This window comes from Canis lupus, chromosome 18 (assembly GCF_048164855.1).
Source record: "Canis lupus baileyi chromosome 18, mCanLup2.hap1, whole genome shotgun sequence".
Taxonomy (NCBI): Eukaryota; Metazoa; Chordata; class Mammalia; order Carnivora; family Canidae; genus Canis; species Canis lupus.
In genome coordinates this window covers 26,772,618-26,792,700 of record NC_132855.1, presented here as the reverse complement: position 1 = coordinate 26,792,700, position 20,083 = coordinate 26,772,618, and the positions used below count along the sequence as shown (strand labels likewise).

Genomic DNA, 20,083 nt, shown 5'->3' with positions numbered 1-20,083 from the left:
CATTCAGAAGCTATGAATACTATCATTACTCTTTCCTGATAAAACAGAATGAGAGGGAGCAAGAGGCCTTTCTTCTTCACAATACACTGGAATTCCCCAGGAATGAGAAAAGTTTCTTCACGGTTGTACTAAAGAGACCCCAGTGTTTTTTCTGTTTTGTTAAGTCATTCTGTTGTTTTTTTTTTTCTTTTTCTTTTTCTATAGCTTTTGGCCTTTCAAATTTTGGATCAATGATTAGGTGTGTTAATACCGTTAGATAACTATGTCATTGAAATGAATTGGAGTAAAAGAATGGCAATACTCACAAAGATGAATCCGTATTAAAAACGGCATTTGGGGGCATCTGGGTAGCTCAGTTGGTTAAGCATACAGTCTGCAATTTCAGCTCAGGTCATGATCTCATGGATTGTGGGCCTGAGTCCTGCGTAGAGCTCCACACTCAGCAGAGAGTCTTCCTGAAGATTCCCTCTGCCCCTTCGTCCATTTGTGCTCTCTCTTTCTAAAATAAATAAATAAATCTTTGAAAAACACCCAGCATTTTAACAATTCATCAGAAAAGCCATTGTCATGTCAATCTAACTAACCCACTCTGTGTAAGTGTGTGTTCACAAATATGCAAATATACTAAATTAAGTACAAAGGCCAAAATTAATAAAAGCATACTTTTTCTTAATACATTCCCCCAAATGTCTCAATTCCATCTTCACCTGAAAAAGTAATATAGCCAAACAATGTATTCACAAAGTTACTATCCAAAATACTCTTATTTCCTTATACTGCTTTTGAGTATTTATTATTATATTTTAGATTTGTCAGTTTACTTATTGTGCATCTCCCTTACTAGAATTTAAGCCCTGCAAAGTTAAGGAATTTGTCCACCTAAGTCATAACTCTGTATCTAGCATGCAACAGATGCTCAATAAATACTGTGAGATGAATGGATATTTCTTAAAATCTGTGAAATATCAAGGCAATCTATTTATATGCAAAGCACAAATTATCATTGGCTGAACTCAGTATAAGCAACAGTGTGGTGTGGCATAAATATTAGTCTGAAGGTCTATGTTTTAGACTTGATTCTGCTACTATATGTGAGACTGTAGACAGAAAGTATGGCCTTCATATATGTCAGATAGCATAGGTGATAAAAAAGCATTTTTTTTCTGCTGCTTTTGATTCAGTTCACTAAAAATTATACCTTGCTATCTATTAACAAACTCAGATATTTTTGTAGGATAGGGTTATGGGGGGATGCAGAGGAGATGGGTAATGGCAGGGAGGCAGCCAATGTCTTTAAACAAATATTTACACCCAGGAAGTTATTAGTGATTAGCAGAGAGGACAGGATAAGCACTGACATAATTTTGTTATTCTGGTCCTACTTATAAAAATGAGTTTCCTCTTTTGATTCTCTGTTCTGCAAAATAAAACTGGTAAAAATTCAAAGCAGAATCTAATTGAAATTGTAGAAAATAATAAAGTTGTTTATTGCACAGTTATTTAAAATATTCAGTTATTAATTTATAATTTGAATTATTGCTAATTTAGGTTTTATTAAAGCTTATGGAAACATCAAAGTATGCATATTAAAATAGCAGAAAATAATAAAGTTGTTTATTGCACAGTTATTTAAAATATTCAGTTATTAATTTATAATTTGAATTATTGCTAATTTAGGTTTTATTAAAGCTTATGGAAACATCAATAATGCATATTAAAATAGAGACCTAATTCCTCAGAATCGTTATTCCATTGGTTAAGATTTCAATTTGTTTTATTAATGGGCTCCCTTCATTCAAAAAGCACAAGCTGTAATTTTCTTATTTTTTGCATGCCGAAAGGAAGTGTGTAGTCATATTCCTCCCATGATAGAGATATGACATTATAGTATGTTTGTGAATAAGTGTTAATGAAGTATATTTAGTTGCTGTCTGAGTATCTGGAAATCTTTAATATGATCTGGAGAGAAATAATAGAAATCAGGGTAATAGATAAAAGTTATTATTATTATTATTATTATAGTTATAGTTATTATTTTAAGTAGGTGCCATACCCAGAGTGGAGCCCGACATGGCACTAGAATTCATGACCATGAGATTGAGATGTAAGCTGAGATCAAGAGTCAGGCACCCAACCAACTGAGCCACCCAGGTGCCCCAGATCTTTTAAATTTTTTACACAGCACTCCACTGTTTAAACACCAATTGCAAAGTATTTTGAAGCTTTGAAATAAAATGAAATTCCCAATTCTGATCTAGAACTGAATTCCCTTTCAGCAATCTTATATTCAGACAGCAAATCTCTTTACATGATATATAAAAACTGGACTATAATGTATATGCACAAAAGAATGTGAGATATCTGAAAGCTTTAGTAACCACAAAACACATAATAATTTAGAAGAACTGACAATTGGGTGCCTGCATGACTCAGTCAGTTACGCAGCCAGCTCTTGGTTTCAGCTCAAGACGTATCTCAGGGTCGTGACAATGAGTTTTGCATTGGGTTCTACACTCAGCACAGAGTCTGCTTAGGTTTCTCTCTCTCTCTCCCTCTGTTCCTCCCCTCTGCATGCTCTCTCTCTCTAAAATAAATAAATAAAGCTTAAAAATTAAAATAAATTGTGATTTCTAATTAGTAGACTTAGGAGTCCTATACATTGCATCATAAAAACAATTCTAATAAGTTTCACAGCCTCAGGAAAGAACTAGAAATGAGCTATGGATAGTGAAAAGTGACTCATAGTTACAAATAGAATGTGCTACTGAAACAAAGAGCAACAAGAAGGTCAGGTCTGAAGCGTTATTACTTAAAAATGGCATATTTTATCCCATTTACCTGGGTATTATTCATCACTGGCCTTGAACATTTGTTTCTGAGGCAATATTGCACAGAGAAAGAGTGTGGATGGACTTCAGAGCTCTGAACTCTACATCAGACTCTGTTAATTTCTAGTGAAGAATCTGGGAAATTACCTCACTTCCCTTGAGACCTGTTATCTACTTGCTTCAAGGTTTGAAGAAAGGATTAAAAGAGAAACATCTGACATTATCCTAGAATTTAAATGCCATTCCGTAAATATTAGTTTCCCCCTTTCTTTTCCTAAAAATGCAAGGCAGTCCAAGGAAAGCCAAGTGTTTTCTATGTGCATTGTTAAGTGTGTTTCTATGTGTATTATTGTATTTGAACATTTTAAGTAATAAGTAGTTTGAGTTTGGCAGCCATGAGTTATCTTTAATCAGAGGGTCTGTTTTTGTTTTTAATAATCAACTCAGGAGTTTATATAAAAACAATAATAATCCTTCTTAATTCTCAGTTTAATGACCTACAACCACATGAACCAAACCACTCTCTCCAAAATGTATAAAAACCACTTTGTTCTGTAATAGGCATGTAACAGGACATTGTAATACAATGTAGCAAGTAGCTACCCTTGTGGTGAACATAGCATAATATATAAACTTATCAAACCACTAATTTGTGCACCTGAAATTAACATTGTGTAACATTGTATATCAACTACACTCAAATAAGAAAAACCACTTTGTTCATATGTATAAATAAGAGTTATGAAATACTGAAAGTCAAAGAAACTCTCCGTTTCTTTAAGTAAGGCATCATAGAACTTGTAGACAGAAAATGAATTCTGGCTATTGCTTTGCATCATATAAGTGTATCTTTCTGAAGTGATAATGACTTCAATATGGTAGACACATTAAAAGTAAAGGCAGAATTGTGAAGGCTTTATTCTTTCTTAAATTTCACCATATGTTCTAAGGATTAGCATATTAAAAGCCAAATTTAGTTCCTCTTCAAAGGTTCCATAATATGTTAAGTTTGAAAGCTATCACCACGGACAGTAAGACTTAACATAGGAAAATGGATATCCCTGCTTCTGTCTCCCTGTTTCTCTTCACTTCTCTGTACCTACTGCACTATGGGTTACCAATAAATGCTTGTTGGATAGGTTAACATATGAATATATGTTCTAAAAACACTTCCAAAATTACAAATAAAAATTTAAGAAGGTGAATCACTTAGTTGGTACTTATTGATACCATAACTAAAGGAACCATATAGTAGGTCACTGCAGAACTGTGCAAAAGGGGGTAAGTGCATTTGTGCTTTTGAAGAAAAGGATTAGATGTCGTAAGTAATATATCCAGAAAAAGGAAAATTATCTAAAATCAATGTAAAAGGTAACAGATATTGAATTTGATCCAAGCATTCTGCTAAAGGCTGAGAATACAAAGATGAGTATAGAACTTACTTTCAAGGAATTCATAATATCATGGGAGAAATTAACTCATAAATAAATGTATATGTAAAATAGAGGCATAGGTAAAACATAGATTTTATATAATATTTATATTAATTATACTTGTTATATATATAATATATATATTTTATCTACACCTCTCCCCATACATACACACTACCATGCTCAGAAGCAGGAATAATCAATGCTGCTGGGAATACAAGGCATAGGCAGGAGGGGAAAGCATTGAGATATGCCTCTGGGGAGACAGTTTAATTGTCTCAAAGATAAGCCAGATATTATGTCATATAAGTTGAGGCCGGACATTCAGGCATCCGGTAGAGGATATGAAATAGCAGAGAAGCCAAAAACAAAAGTGACAAGTTTACAGAAAAGGAAAGATGAGTAACATGAAGAGCAGGTTAAAAGGTGGAAGGGTGGGAAAGATTGACAGAGAGGGCCTTGTTTGCCATATGGAGGAATTTTGATTCTATATCATGGGCCAGTGATTTTCAAGTTATAGAATAGAGTACTCTCAGGCTGGCTGGAAATAAAAGCTCCTTTGCTTTTATCTGTTTGGGCTTCTACTTAACAATTCCTTTATTTATTAAAAACAAAAAGTTTGGAAACCTCTGTTACAAGCAATGAGCCTGTGAAAGGGTATTTGTTTGTTTTTGAGAGTAATGAGAACAGATTTACATTTTAAGATGTCACTGACTAGATTTTCAGTGGAGGAGGAAGGAGCTTGAGGTTAGATTCTAAGAATAATTAGATCACCAAAGTCACGATCTGGGAGCCTATTCCCAGATGGCAGCCTGCATGATGAAGAGCAGGCCACTGGAGCAGAACTGAATGGTCTTTGTAACTTCTCCACCTCCCTGCAGTAAATGATTGAACTCCATAATAAGAGAAAGCAGATCAGGATTAGTCCCAGGGTTTAGTTTAGGTTTTTGCATATATAAAGATCTTCTTCACAATAATAAGGAATAAAAGAGGAGGATTAGGCTTGGAGGCAAAAATGTAAGTTGAAGTTGAAGTATTGTATTCCACATAAATGAGTATGTGCATTCAAAGGTTGGGCTTAAAAGTGGGGGCAAAAAAAAAAAAAAAAGATCTAGACAGCTTTGAGAGCTAGTGGCATAGGAATGTGTCTCCATAGATAAGTATGTACTACATCACTCCGGAAGAGAGAAGCACATGAAAGTTCCAAAAGTAAAATGTGTTTTATCTTATTTAAGGGATAGGCAGAGGAAGAGAAATCTGTGAAAGAAACTAAGTAGGAAGGGAAGAAGGAACCAGGAAACTGTAGAGTCACACAGGTAACAGCAATTCCAAAGGAAGAATCTGTAGAAAGATGAAGAGAAAGACTAAGGACTATTGAATTTGGTAATGTGCATCTCCTTAGAGAGCTCAGCTAAAGCAGATGCACTGATAGAAAGGTGAAAGCAGAAATGGTGCTACGGTTTGAGAAAGTTAGGAAATCACTGAATGGAAAGAAGATACTGGAATTTCATTTAGAGGGAACTCTAGGAGCAAAAATACTGACTGGTTTGTGCAGGGGTCAGAGGCTTCAAGAAAATCAACATGACTGTAGGGCAAAATAAGTAAGTATATAATTTCTACTTATGAGACCAGTACCATCTTCTAAGGAAGAGGTATTGGTTGTAACAACCACAGGATTTTTAAAGGATATTAAGAAAGAAAAAAAAAAGGATATTAAGGAGCAGTTTGGAATAAAAAAAAAATTGATGGACTTCAAGCTTGATAACCGAGTTATAACTTAGTCTATTCATTCTGGATTCATTTCTTTATGTTGCCATAATTGTAAAAAATTAGATCAAACTAATAAAGTCCAAAATCAAAATGCCACTAAATGGCTATAGCCAAGAGAGCTGGTACCAGGAATTGGCAAATCTCTGTGCCTTTCTGTCTTGAAAGTAGAAGAAACACTGAAATATTTAGAAGGCAATAAAGCAGGACAAAGAACATGAAAACAGCTGTTTCCTAACTAGGGAACAGATCCATGAAGAACACCATGGCTGTTCTAGTACTAACAGTGTGATTTTTTTTTTTAAGTTCAAGGGCTAACATATTTAGTTAATTTGGTGAGGAAAGCAATGACCTACTTTCTGCAACTATGCTCAGTGAGAGTACAAGTGAACCTTACTTTTCAAGGACTGTCCATTTTTCCCCCAAGAAGAAAAATGCTTACTTATAAAACAGAGTTTGTTTTGTAGGCATGGGGAGGTGAGGTAGGGGTGGTAAAATGAATATAATTTAAGGATTTATGTTTCTTTTCATTTTGATGAAAATTCTATGATCTTTATGAATTAACATTTCTAGATAGTTTTAAAAGTTTAATTCTTCTCTGTTTTATTTAACAGATTGTAACCTATCCTACCCCAAATTCACAATCTTATTGCTGGTTTGTTGAAAATTGACTGAACTTGTAGCTATTCTGTACTCAGTAGAGAATAGCTACAAGTTCCTTGAAAGAAGACGGCTTCATAGATAGATGTTCCATACATTCTTTATGAGCTAAATTAAGTCATATATGAAAATAATATTGGCCAAAAGTTCACTTATTTCTACTGTAATGACTTAAAAAAAATACTTCCCAGTACTTATAGATTAAAGAACGCAACAGCTATTAATCTTAAAAATAAGTTTTGTTTGGATCCTTTTGATTGGTTGACAGAGATATCATTATTTATTCAAACAGGAATAGTTTAGCCCAGATAAAAAGAAATCAATGTCCATGAGTTTTGAGCCCATGTCAGGTATAGAGCTTACTTAAAAAAAAAAAAACAAAACAAAAAAAAACCATAAAGAATCAAAACCAAACAGTGCCAAGAGAGCTAAGGAGATAACACGAAAGGGGGAAATGTGTGGGTGTAAGGGACTAGAGATACTTGTGCCTGAAAGGAACCAGGCAGCAGCTATATCCCTCTAGGAGATTATGCTGCTTAGGCATCTGTCTCAGATCACTTAATTTTTCAGATCTCAGAAATATATATTTTGAGGCTAAATCTCTTGATTTAAAAACTTTAACGCATTTGCTTTTAAAACACATGTGTTTGACTACCTCTGCTCTAGGTAGATACTTGGCAGTTAAGGCCTTCAGACATCAAATCCATTAAAAAGTGTGAATGAGCACAATGAATAGGTTATACGTTCAGTCTGTGCCACCTGAATTACAAATAAACTTTCTCAAGTAACAAGGGTATAAAATACACTGTGTACAGCTGTAGGAATTGTTGTCAAATTCTCTTTTCTCTTTTCGGCTGCAGCAGCCTGTAATGCTACCATAATCTAAAAGTTGAGCATCCAAATGATTAAGAAGAAAAAACACTAAGACTTTTGCATAATTCATCATTACAGCGGAGACTGAAAGATGTATTGTCTTGTAGCACAAATACATCATAAATTATAACATATAATAAAATTTCAGTTAAAATATACTTAAGGGAAAAGACTTAAAATGTAATTTTCTCCATTATTAGAAACACCCACAAAACACTTCGTTCCTCCCAATCTAAGTGAACAAGTTGCTAACTTTTAGATATATTTTATGGAATAACATTGTTTCATTGGGAGAGGCCGTTTTGTGCAATTCACCCATGACCTACTTATTCCAAATGGCTGGTTTGTAGGTATTATTATTATTCCATCACATGAGAAATGCATCAGGGCCCATTCCTCCCACAAAGCACACTGCAGTAGGAACACCACATGTGGTGCCAACTTTTGTCACACTTCAGTGAAGGTATTTAGAATCATTTACTTTAGCTGTGGATCATTCCCTAGCTAGACTTTGAAGACTAGATTTTTAATACCTATGTATTTAGGTGAGTGTGTGTGGGAGTAAGAGGTAGTATTTCTCAGCGCAAGACAAAAAGATGCCCCACAGGCACAAAGAGCTGGATTTGAATCCCAGATCTGCCGCTCATTAGCTATGTATCCCTGGATGAATAGCCAAAATATTTTTGAGCAGCTTTCATGGGCCAGGCACTACGCCAAGCACTGGGTATACAAGAGTGAACAAGATACAGTGCTTGCCGAAAGGAGTTTAAAATTTAATAGGAGAATCAGAAAAGAAGAAGCAATTTCAACCTAGAATCTTAAGGGCTAAAGTAAATGTTAGCAGAGACTATATTCAGAGCACATAAGAGTAACATCTATCCCAATCTTAAGCAGTAAGGCTTTCTAGAGGAAGTGATATTTGAGCTGATATCTGAGGAAGGTTAGGAGCTGGTGAGTGAAAAGTGAGGCAAAGAATATTTTAGAAGGAGGAAATAACAAAGGTCAGAAATTGAAAGAGAGGCTAGAATTTCTGAGGACGTGCTCATGGTTTGTGTGTCTGTACAAGTGTACATAATGGACTATCAGCTGGACAATCCTCAGTATTTATCACAGCCAATAAAAAAGATTAAAGGACAAGTTAAAAATTCAAATTAAAAAAATTAAAAGAAAAGTCAAAAATTGTACCTTATTACTATTAATTCATATACTCCTCCAGTTAACAAATTATTATTTCAAATCTACTATGTTTAAGAAACTATCGGTTGCCCCAGCTTTGACCTCTTCTCACGTACTTCCATTCCAGTGAGGAAGGCATGAAGAATGAGAAAGACTTGGTGTGTGAAATGCTTTAGTGTGGAGGTTGCTAAGGCTGCTCTTCTCATGTTTCAAGAAAAACTAGATTTTAAATGTGGAAAAAGATCCCACTCTGGAGTAGGGAAGGAGAGGGAGAGTGCAGATGCGGCATCATCGGAAGCCATAGGCTCCAGGCACGTGAGAAGATAATCCGGACTGTTATTCTATTTTGGTCTGAAGTGAAAAACAAATCTCTACCTTTTAAAAGCGGATTTGATATTTAGAAGCAGCCCAAAGAAAGGAGTTCCTTAACAAAATTGAAGTCTCTTCTATTTGGCCATTAAGAAACTTACACTTTCTGATTTCAAATTATACTACAAAACCATAGTAAAAACAAGATACTGATGTAAAAATAAACACACAGACCAATGAAACAGAGTTGAAGGCATGGAAAGAAACCCATGTGTATATAGTCAAATAATATTTTACAAAGTGGCCAAAAATACTCCATGGGGAAAAGATAGTCTCTTCAATAAAGAGACTAGATACAGTGATGGGAAAACTGGATCTCCACATGTAAAAGAATGCAACTGTACCCCTGTCTTACACTACTTGCAAAAACTAATTCAAAATGGATTAACACCTAAAACCTTAAAACTCTTAGAAGAAAACAGAGGGAAAAAACTTCTTGACATTGAACTTTACAATGATATTTGGTTAACACCAAAAGCACAAGCAACATATGCAAAAATAAATGAGACTACATCAAACCACAATGTTTCTGTACAGCAAAAGAAACAATCAACAAAATGAAAAGGCAACCTATGTAAAGGGAGAAAATAATTATAAACCATATATCTGATAAGGGTTTAATATCTAAAATAGATAATGAACTTCTACAACTCAAAAGCAAAAAGAGGAGAGAGAGACAGAAAGAATGAAAGAAAGAGAGAGAGAAAAACAGTCTCATTTAAAAATGGGCAAAGGATTTGAAAAGGCATTTTTTCAAAGACATATAAACGGTGAACAGGTACATGAAAATACCTTCAATAATACTGATCATTAGGAAAATCTAAATCAACACCATAATGAGATATTATCTTGCACCGATTAGAAGCAAGTGTCAAAGAGACAAGAGATTACAAATTCGGTGAGGAGGTGGAGAAAACGGAACTTTTGTGCACTCTTGGTGGCAATGTAAATCAGTACAGCCACTATAAAAACCAATCTGGATGTTCCTTAAAAAGGACTATCATGTAATCCAGCAATCCCACTTCTGGATATATATATCCAAAGGAAATTAAATCACTTTCTTGAAGAGTTATCTGTACCCCTGTGTTCTTTGAAGCAGTATCTAGTCAGTAATAGTCAAGACATGAAAACAATCTAAGTATTTGTATACAATAGAATAGGTAAAGAAAATGTGGTGTATATATACAATGGAATCTTATTCAACCTTTAAAAAAAGGAAATCTTGCCTTTGGGGATAGCATGGATGTCATTGAGGGCATTATTCTGAGTGAAATAAGTCAGACAAAGACAAGTACTGAAAAAAATCTCACTTATATATAGAGTTTAAAAAAAAATGTCAAGCCCAGGGTGTCTGGGTGGCTCAGTTGGTTAAGCATCTCCCTTTGGCTCAACTTATGGTCCTAGGGTTCTGAGATTGAGCTCCACATTGTTGAGTGTGGAGCCTGCTTCTCTGCCCCTCCCTCTGCTTGTGCTCTCTCTCTTTGTCTCTAATAAATAAATAAAATCTTAAAAAAAAAAAAAAAGAGTCAAGCCCATAGAAACAGTAGTGTGGTGGTTGCCAGGGGCTGCAGTTTGGAGGTAAATAGAGAGATGTTGGTCAAAGCATACAATTTCCAGTTGTAAGATGAGTAAGTTCTGGGGGATGTAATGTATAGCATTGAGACTATAGTTAACAATACTGTATTATATACTTGAAAGTTCCTAAAAGAGTAAATCTGAAATGTTCTCACCATACACACACATACACAAAAGGCAATTATTTAAGGTGATAAAAGTTTTAACTAACCTTACTGGGGCGGCCATTTCATAATATATACCTATACCAATCATACTGTATACCTTAAACTTACACAGTGCTATACATCAATTATATCTCAGTAAAGCTAGAAAAAAAAAGAAATTTATTACCATTGCTTTCATACAGTCTATTAACTTTCACATTAAATGTGGCAATGCTCTCGACACTATTTGAAATAAAAATAATTGACTGATTTTAGCAGAGAAAATGCTCGTTTCTAGATCAGCAACTAATTTCGTGATGGTCATTGTGCAGAACATTAGTATGAACAAATCCCATGAGAAGAAGAAAAAATGCCACTTGTCAAATAATTTGAGGAAATGAAATATACTATCCCTATTGGACATTGACTATACAAACATAGTTAATAATCTGAGAAGCCCTAAAGTAAAGAGCAATTGACAAACATGCCAGGATTAGATAGAAGTTAATTAGCATAGATTCAGTCAAGCGATGGAGGCATGAGCTGAGTGCCCTTAAAGTTGTCATTTTCAAAGGAAATCAATCATTTCCTTTACAAAGGACCTAACTCTCTTACACCATGATATAAAGAGAACTTTTTCTATCAAAGGAAACTAATGAGACTGACCATCATGATTGCTGTCTGCTGTCTGTGCACTATGTATGTCAAGAACTGTGACTCTTCTTAGAAATAACCCACATATTCAATAAGGAGGAAAAACACAACACACTACAAATCCTTTATAAAAATAAGTTTCATTTTGCCTGGAAGTCCTACTTTATTGTTTGCCTTTTAAATTACTTTAATAGAATATGTGAAACTTGCTATCAGTATCAAAATTCATATAAACAAGATGTGACTTTTTTTGTTACCCAAAAAGAAAATTTCCTCTCTAAAAAGAGTAATGAAAGAGTTCAGAATTTCTCCCCTTTCTTAATAAGCTTGCCTGTTTGTTTTCAGGGTACCTCAAGCAACCTTTGCCATCAATCCCCATGGCCAAGTGAACCTTGCCACATTTCAGGGGCCAGGTCTTTTCATATACTTGAAAAGGGACTTCTTAGGCAAACAGTAGAAGCAGTGCCAATGATAGAAGTGTTACTTGGTACTGAATATGTTAGAGAATAAAACATAAATGAAACTTCCATTTATTTCTTAAAAAGAAGCTTCCTAAGGATTTGTTTCCTAAACTGACAATAATGCAAACAATGTCATAGTTTCTACCTCATTGTCTGGCATAATATATCTATAGTATGGTCTTACCTAGAGAATAGAAGCATCTATAATTTTGGTAGACCTTAGAACACCTTTCTACCATTTCCATAACAAATTTATAATAACATTTAGAAGTATCTATCAGAAAAAAATTCATGTCAGACCTGTTCACTACTGCATCCCTTGCACTTAGCACAATGTCTGACACAGGAGGGACTACCATAAATATTTGTGGAGGGAGGAAAGGAAGGGAGAAGAGCTTAGAAGTTAAACATGAATGCTGCCACATTTAAAGAAGCAAATCTCTGTCACTGTCTTAAGAAATTAAAGATATGTTCTAAGAAAATTTTGGTCTCTTTTGGGGAACATACTGCTTTCACATTATTTGATACAAAGAATTTACCTGGACCTACATTTAGAGAAGATCTCACATAATTTTTTAAGATTTATTTATTAGAGAGAGAGAGAGAGACAGAGAGAGAGAGAGCATGAACGAAAGGAGCCGAGAGAGAGGGAGAGAGAATCTCCAGCAAAGTCCACACTGAACGCAAAACCAATGAGAGGTTCCATTCCACAGCCCTGAGATCATGACCTGAGCAGAAACCGAAAATCGGACACTCAATCAACTGTGCCACCTAGGTGCACCCTCATATAATTTTAATTATAAATAACATTCATTAGACTTCATTGATCTTTAATTAGTATTATTTGATCATTCTCTGCTTCCCCTGCTATTTTCAAAGGAAATTCTCCTATTTTTTTTTGTGTGGAACACTAAATAGGCACATCTAGCACAGGTATTCTATACTTTGTTACCAGAAGTTATAGTTGAGAAAATGAATCCCTGTTACTGTACAACATATTTAAGACCATAATATATACTTGAGATTCAACATACCTTCATGAAATTTTCTAAGTTGTTAACTCTGAACTTACTCATGGTGAAGCACTAAAATCATCCATCCACACGATGTAATAATCAGCACATTTTTAGTTACAAGTAGCAGAAACTCAAATCAGACGGCTTATGAAATAAATAAATGGATGGATGCATGCATGAAATCACAAGTCCAAAAGTAAGAGCTGGCTATGATTGATGTAAAGAAATAACATTAGGAATCTCTATTATTCCATTTCTTAGCTTTCCTTTTTTCCATGTAGATTTCTTTCACTAGCAAGCTCTTTCCACCTGGTAACAACATGGCCTAAGACACTTGAAGCTTAGCTTCCTCCATCTTTGCAGACTCAGTATGAGAAAGAGCTCTTCTTTAGCGCCAAAAGGATTTTTATTGAGTAGGCCTGGAGTGCCCATCTCTGGAGCCTAAACTTAAAGTAGGGAAGAGCAGCTCCCCAAAGGAAAGTCAAGATGCTATTATGCCAGAAGAAAAAGACATGGATACTGGATATGTAAACATGCATAGCTATCTGCTATGCCCATGTTCTAAATTCTTGTGGAATCAGTCAGAAGTCATGGTTACTGATGTATATCAGGGTTACTGAATTACTAATCACAGACAATTTATTAAGTTTTTATTTTAAATATTATTAAAAACAATTTTTCAAGCCTAGAGAATAGTTGGGTGATTTTAATTCATAAAAGTTTACCATTAAAAAGAACTGAGATACAGAAAGTTAAGCCTTTGATACCATTTGTGATGCTTCATTATGGTAACTTACTGATATAGCTCCATTTTTCAAATATGATAGTGACTCACATATCAAGCATTCTCATTTAAGACACAAGCATAGGAAAAAGTAGATTTGCTAAGTGTGAATGTTTATGAGCATAATCAATAAACCATTGACTAGATAGTAAATTTGAACCTGCCAAAATTACTTGATGAATATAAATTTTCTATTTTTAAAAAGATGAACAATCCATTAGTTAAAGAAGCAATCCCAGTTCTATGTGATTTTATTCTATCCAACAGAGTAAAAGAACAGTAAACACAAAGTCAGGATATTTTGGTTTTAATAAAAACTCTAGCATATTATAACCATGCAAGTCTGGGGCAACTAACTATCCTCAAGAAGTTTCACAGTAGTTGAAAGGATTCTGTATGGAAAGTAGTTATTAAACACAACACAGATTCATGAGACAAAGGGTTTTCTCCATATAATGCACTTATAATTCTGCTTCTCACATAGACATTCTTATCTAGCTTCTGTTTCATTATTCAGTTATTTTGTTCTGATGAATTGATTTCTCTTTATGATTTATTAACTAATTATGATTATTTTATATGTAACATATTCATGACCAGACTAAACTGACTGTGTTCTCTAATATTTTGTACTGTGGTTTGACCTTTTTGATAATGCTGAGGGAATAATAGAAGGCAGTAAGAACAATAATGAGGGAAGTTGTTACTTTGGTGCCTTATTTAGAAAATAATTATATATGGGGTTTAAATTCTTACTTAAGAATTAAACTAACTTGGGATCCCTGGGTGGCTCAGCGGTTTAGCGCCGCCTTCAGCCCAGGGCGTGATCCTGGAGACCCCGGATCGAGTCCCACGTCGGGCTCCCTGAGTGGATCCTGCTTCTCCCTCTGCCTGTGTCCTCTGCCTCTCTCCCTCTCTGTCTACCATGAATAAATAAATTAAATATTAAAAGAAAAGAATTAAACTAACTTAAACTATTTAATTGAATCAACCTATACTATTTTAAATACCAGTAGTTATACTTCTATCATTTTATTTGAAATGAACTCAATTTTCCAGGCAAGATTTAAAAAAAATATATAAGATATTTCCTTAGTTAAATATGAAAAATAAGTTCTTGGAAATTAAAAGGTCTCATATGCACATGCATCTCTAACTAAAAATCATGATGGTCCCAACATTTTTTGATATCATATATATCCCCACATCAGAATAATTAAACCTGCAGGTAGGCACATAGAGTATTATGCAGAAATGAAGAGTCAGCTTGGCAGTTACAAATAAATAAGCCAAGCAATATATTCTTTTCTCATTCAAAAGTTTGGAAGACATGCTGCTACCTTTACTTTTACGTCACAGTGTGTTAATATTTCTATGCTCACTTTTTAAAGAATGTATAGTTTTATCATCATACTTTATTTTCTTAGAGTTTACTTTCTCATTTTCAAACAATATTATCTGTTTTTCTCATTATATGTGTTCATTTATATTACCTGTTATTTATTATAACTCTTTATTCATTATCTGTGTTAATAAATATCTAATTAGAAAAAAGCATTCTGGTAGAGGAATAATTTATAACATAATTTTACAGAGCTCAAGTCCCTGGAGCTTCAAGTCTATTTTGACATTTTCCTAATTCATCTGTTTAATAACCAAGTTATGATGAAACAGTTGTGCTGCCAAAAGAAATGATCAGTGCTGTACTGTTATTAGTTGCATTGTCTTCTGTTTCCCAACTTGTAGGCTTTCATAGAAATCTAACAAAAGATACAAATAAGCATTTAGGGTACAGGATCATAAAATGCCTTCTGCATTATCTGGACAGTTCTTTAGGTATACCTTTAAAATACTGAAGGTCTGGATAAAATAGGAAAAGTTCTATGATCTCAGTGTTCTTTTTTCTTAAGATAAGTTTGCGCAAATACTTATCTTTGGGAATGGTTGGTGAATAGAATACTATTATTAATATCCTATTGAATAGAATTATTATACATTTTATGTGAAAGTTTCAATAAAAATTAGATTTCAAATCAATTAATATTTATGGGGTCTTACTCTGTACCAAGTGTGCTATATATTTCAATTTATAAAGTCTGATTTAAACTGCAAAATAAACCAATGTCATTACTATATTTTATAAATAAATGGTCAGTAAAAAAAAAAATTTCAAAGAGGTCCAGGAGTTTGCCCTAGGCCCCAAGCTGGTCAGTAAAGAGATCTAAACCTTTGATTCTAATTTTAAAATACAGATTCTTATTATACTACATTTAATACAATTTAATACAATAAATGGCAAGAACTGTGGCCATTAGATATTAGCATCTGTTATATGCTCTACACTCTTCCTGTTTGTCACAATCCAATTAGATTATCTCTTTCAGTTAAGTGGATAATCAAAGTTTGTAGTCATCCAGCAGGTAAGTGGTAAAACTAGAATTTAAATTCAAACCAGGCCACCTGATTGCAACATTTAAACTCTTCCTACAATAACACACTGACTTTCAATTGAAACTAAAACTTGCAAAAACTACAATCAATCCATATGAGATGATTAGATGATAATTCAGGAGCTAACATTTCAAGGTCACCATTAAGGACTTCTTTTCCATTGCTTTATATATGTGAGGTACTGGTTTAAGAGGTTTTTGATTAATACAGAGTGAATAAATATGAGTGCTTGATTCAAATTTTCATCTTACTATTTGAATATTTGGCATTATGCAGTATATTTTGAAAATTCTGGCAGTACATAATTTTTCATACAATAAGAATGTAAAAACTGTTTTAACTCATGCAGTCAGCAAAAAAAAAAAAAAAGAAAAAAGAAAAAAAGACCAAACAGACAAACATAAGAAAACACTAAACAAAAATATACATAATTCAATTTTGTAAAGTAACCTAATCTGTAAGCAGGTAAATACACTATCTCATAAATAAATTAATACATATTACTACATACATACTAGCTCAAAGTTCAAAGAAGTAAAGGTTGGGAATCCCTAGGCAGTAGGGACTAAACTACAGAAAACAGCAAAATTTTAAATCAACTTTATTCAGGAGTAATTTAAGCATAGAGTTTATGACCATTTTAAGTATACGGTTTAGTCAGTGAGTTTTGACAAATAGGCAAACCTGTGTAACCATGATGAAATGAGGATATAGAATATTTATGTCATCCAATATTTTAATCATTCCCCTATAGAGTTAATCCTACTTTTCCAGTAGTAGTCAACCACTGATCTGCCTTATATCACTAAAGATCACTTTTGCCTATTCTAGAATTTCACATGAATAAAAACATTCAGTATGTGCACTTTTTGTCTGTCCTCTTTTGCTAATCATAGTATTTTTAGTCTTATCCATGTTGCATCAGTAGTCATTCCTTCTCAATGCTGAGTAATATTTCATTGTATGTATCCACCACAAATGGTTTATCCATTCACCACTTGATGGACATTTGAATTGTTTCTATGTTTGAATATCATAAATAAAGCTAGTATGAACAATTTTGTACCAGTACATTTTCATTTCTCTTGGTTAATACCCAAGAATGGAATCATAGGGTTGTGTAAGTGTATGCTACCTATATGTGGAACTGTTGAACTCTTCTGCAAACAGATTGTGCCCTTTAATACCTATACCAGCAATGTATAAGAGCTTCAGTGGCGCCATATCCTAGACACATTTGTATTACAAGTCTTTTTAAATTTCAGCCATTTCTGTGAATATGTAGTGGTTTATTGTCGCAATTCTAAGCTGCTTTTGGGAAACAGCTTTTGTAGAGGAGGAGATTAGCAACTGAGAATCCCAGGTAGACAGGGTTGACTAAGGGTCGTACATAGATCTGAATCCCAGATCTGGTACCTACTATATATGTGACTATGAATAAGTTGTCTTAGCTTCTCCATGACTCAGTTTTCTCATCTCTTTAGTCACAATAAAAATAGTAATTGCTTCAAAGTTTTAAACTTTGAAGAAAAAAAAATGTAAAGCACTAAACATGGTGTCTGGGTCAGAGTAAGTCTTCAGTAAAATTTGTCTAATATTACTATTTATATTGCACAGAATGTACAGCGTTATAAATTTTTAAAACTTAAGTTTACTTCTAATGACCATAACAATAATGTTATGTCTTTATAGGATCTACCTGACCCCACATATGAACTTGCTTTAAAGTACTTTTTTTAAATTAAATAAATCATGGTGCCTGGGTGGCTTAGTAGTTGAGCTTCTGGCTCAGGTTGTGATCCAGGGGTCCTGGGATCGAGTCCCGCATCAGGTTCCCTGTAGGGAGCCTGCTTCTTCCTCTGCTTGTGTCTCTGCCTCTCTCTCTGCGTCTCTCATGAATAAATAAATAAAATCTTTTAAAAAATTTAAATTAGATAAACCTATTTTCTTCAAAGGCAATCATAAAGATATATTAATCTGGAAAATATTTTTACATCTAGTTCTCTTTTCTTTTTTTTTTTTGAAGATTTTGTTTTATTTTTAAGTTGGGATTTCATCCCAACAAAGTATGCAGACAGCATTGTTTTACATGGCTTTAAACCTAGAAAGTGGCATTACTGGGTGTTTAAAGCAACCTACAATAGATCATAGGCGTCCTACCAGCACTACCTCTTCTCCATCCACAAGCAATCTTTGTGGTCTCAATAACTTCCTAAAATGCCAACTTTCATTTTATCCTGACATCAGGTGAACCAATGTGTTTTCTCTTTCCCCTGGGACAAATTTCCTACCCAGCTGCTTCCACTAAGGATGTAGGCAGTTCACTAGCACTGCCTGTAACCACTCTTCTGTCCTGGCCTGGCCTAGTGACACCACCTCAGCTTCCCTTCTGCTTGTCATATGGCCAGATCTCTCCTCAGGTCTGATAGCTCTGCCAAACCATCTAGCCTTTGCTTCTGTGTGGTCTGAGGGAATTGGCACAGAGTGAAGCAGTGAGTTCTGTGACTTCCTGTTGGGTTTTCTTTCAAAATTAGGAAAAAGGGTTAGAAGTAGCCAATAGACATTAATTTTATAAGAAAGTATCCTTCTAAAAAAACCAAAAGGGTGCCTTAAAACTCTGCAAAGTTAAAAGTCTAAACTAATAACTGTTTAGTCATTGATTTATTTGGCGACCCCATATGTTAATAGCTTGAATACCCAGTTTTTTACGAGCTTATTGTTACAGAATTTTTTAGCTATTATGTTTATCTGTTAACATCACAAAGCAATTAACAAATTCATATACTGATTTTGTTTTCCCAGCCTCTCATGTAAAATCTCATTTGAATGTTACAACTATTATGAGTTTGAAAGCATTAGGTAATAGGACATCTTGCCACTTACCACTATCAATACCAAGAACAAACAGCTTTGAGGGCTAGTTTGGCTGAAATTACAGCAAGAAGAAAATAGAATCCTGGCAGTAGAATACAGCTGGAATAGGCAGTTACTAACAAAGGGCTTCAGGGATGACAAATAGGCAGAAGCCTGTTAAGCAGCCTTGGAAATAGATATAGGTCAGGGACAGGTCAACAACCAGAGTTTTAAAGGGATGCAGAAATTCTAGAGAGTGGATCACGTTGGCCTATGAGGAGGTCTGCCTTCAAAGCAGGAGGCAAATGAACTCATGCCTCCAGACACACACCATTTGGGATAAAACAAAAAGAAGCCATTTACCATGTTTATAGAGTATGCCATTTTTTATGCCTCATTTCTGGTATTTTTTTAATCAGACCCATCCATACTCAACCCATCTCTACAGCTGAGCAAGAAGCAAATTGAGTATCACTGCTTTCCACAGCCTTTTGCTTACTATTAAATGTAAGTCAACGCTCACTATCCAAATTTCACAGCTAGAGTTGGATCTGTTAAGGGCTAGACTTCCCTAATACTTGGTTACTCCTTCTGTCTTAGCATAGGTTTCTGGGGTTTACCTTGCTTGCCTGCCTTGGCCTGTTATTTTCCAGATCCTCTGTGTCTAACTAGAGCTCTATTTCTGGTTTTGCCTATTGAATCAAGCCCTATAGCCATGCACATATTACAATTACTTTTAGCTTCTACTCTCTAACCTCTCAAGAGACTACAATGGGATGGCTTGAGGGGAAGATAGCACTGCCATGAACATTATCAAGGAATGTCATATATAAATACGCAACACGCAGGTCCCTTTAAGACTGAGCAGATATAAACTCTAGGAGATTCCACAAGTGAAGTTCCCAAAGTGCTCCACAGACTATACTGTGGACATCAGCATTTCCTCACTTTGTTTCCTACAAGCTCATATGTAGTCTGTAAGAAGATATTAATCTCCATTTTAAAACTTAGGCCTCAGATATCCTGGCACACAGTGG

At 34.5% G+C, this 20,083-nt stretch overlaps 1 protein-coding gene across 3 annotated transcripts in view; it reads right to left on the bottom strand.

Moving 5' to 3' along the window:
• MACC1 (MET transcriptional regulator MACC1) overlaps positions 1–324 on the bottom strand; it is a 98,947-nt gene extending 98,623 nt beyond the window's left edge. For all 3 annotated transcript variants that reach the window (XR_012010901.1, XM_072783843.1, XM_072783838.1), the window contains exon 1: positions 306–324. The gene's annotated coding sequence lies outside the window, so the exon portion shown is untranslated. The remainder of the gene's footprint in view (positions 1–305) is intronic.
• Positions 325–20,083: the final 19,759 nt, after the last annotated feature.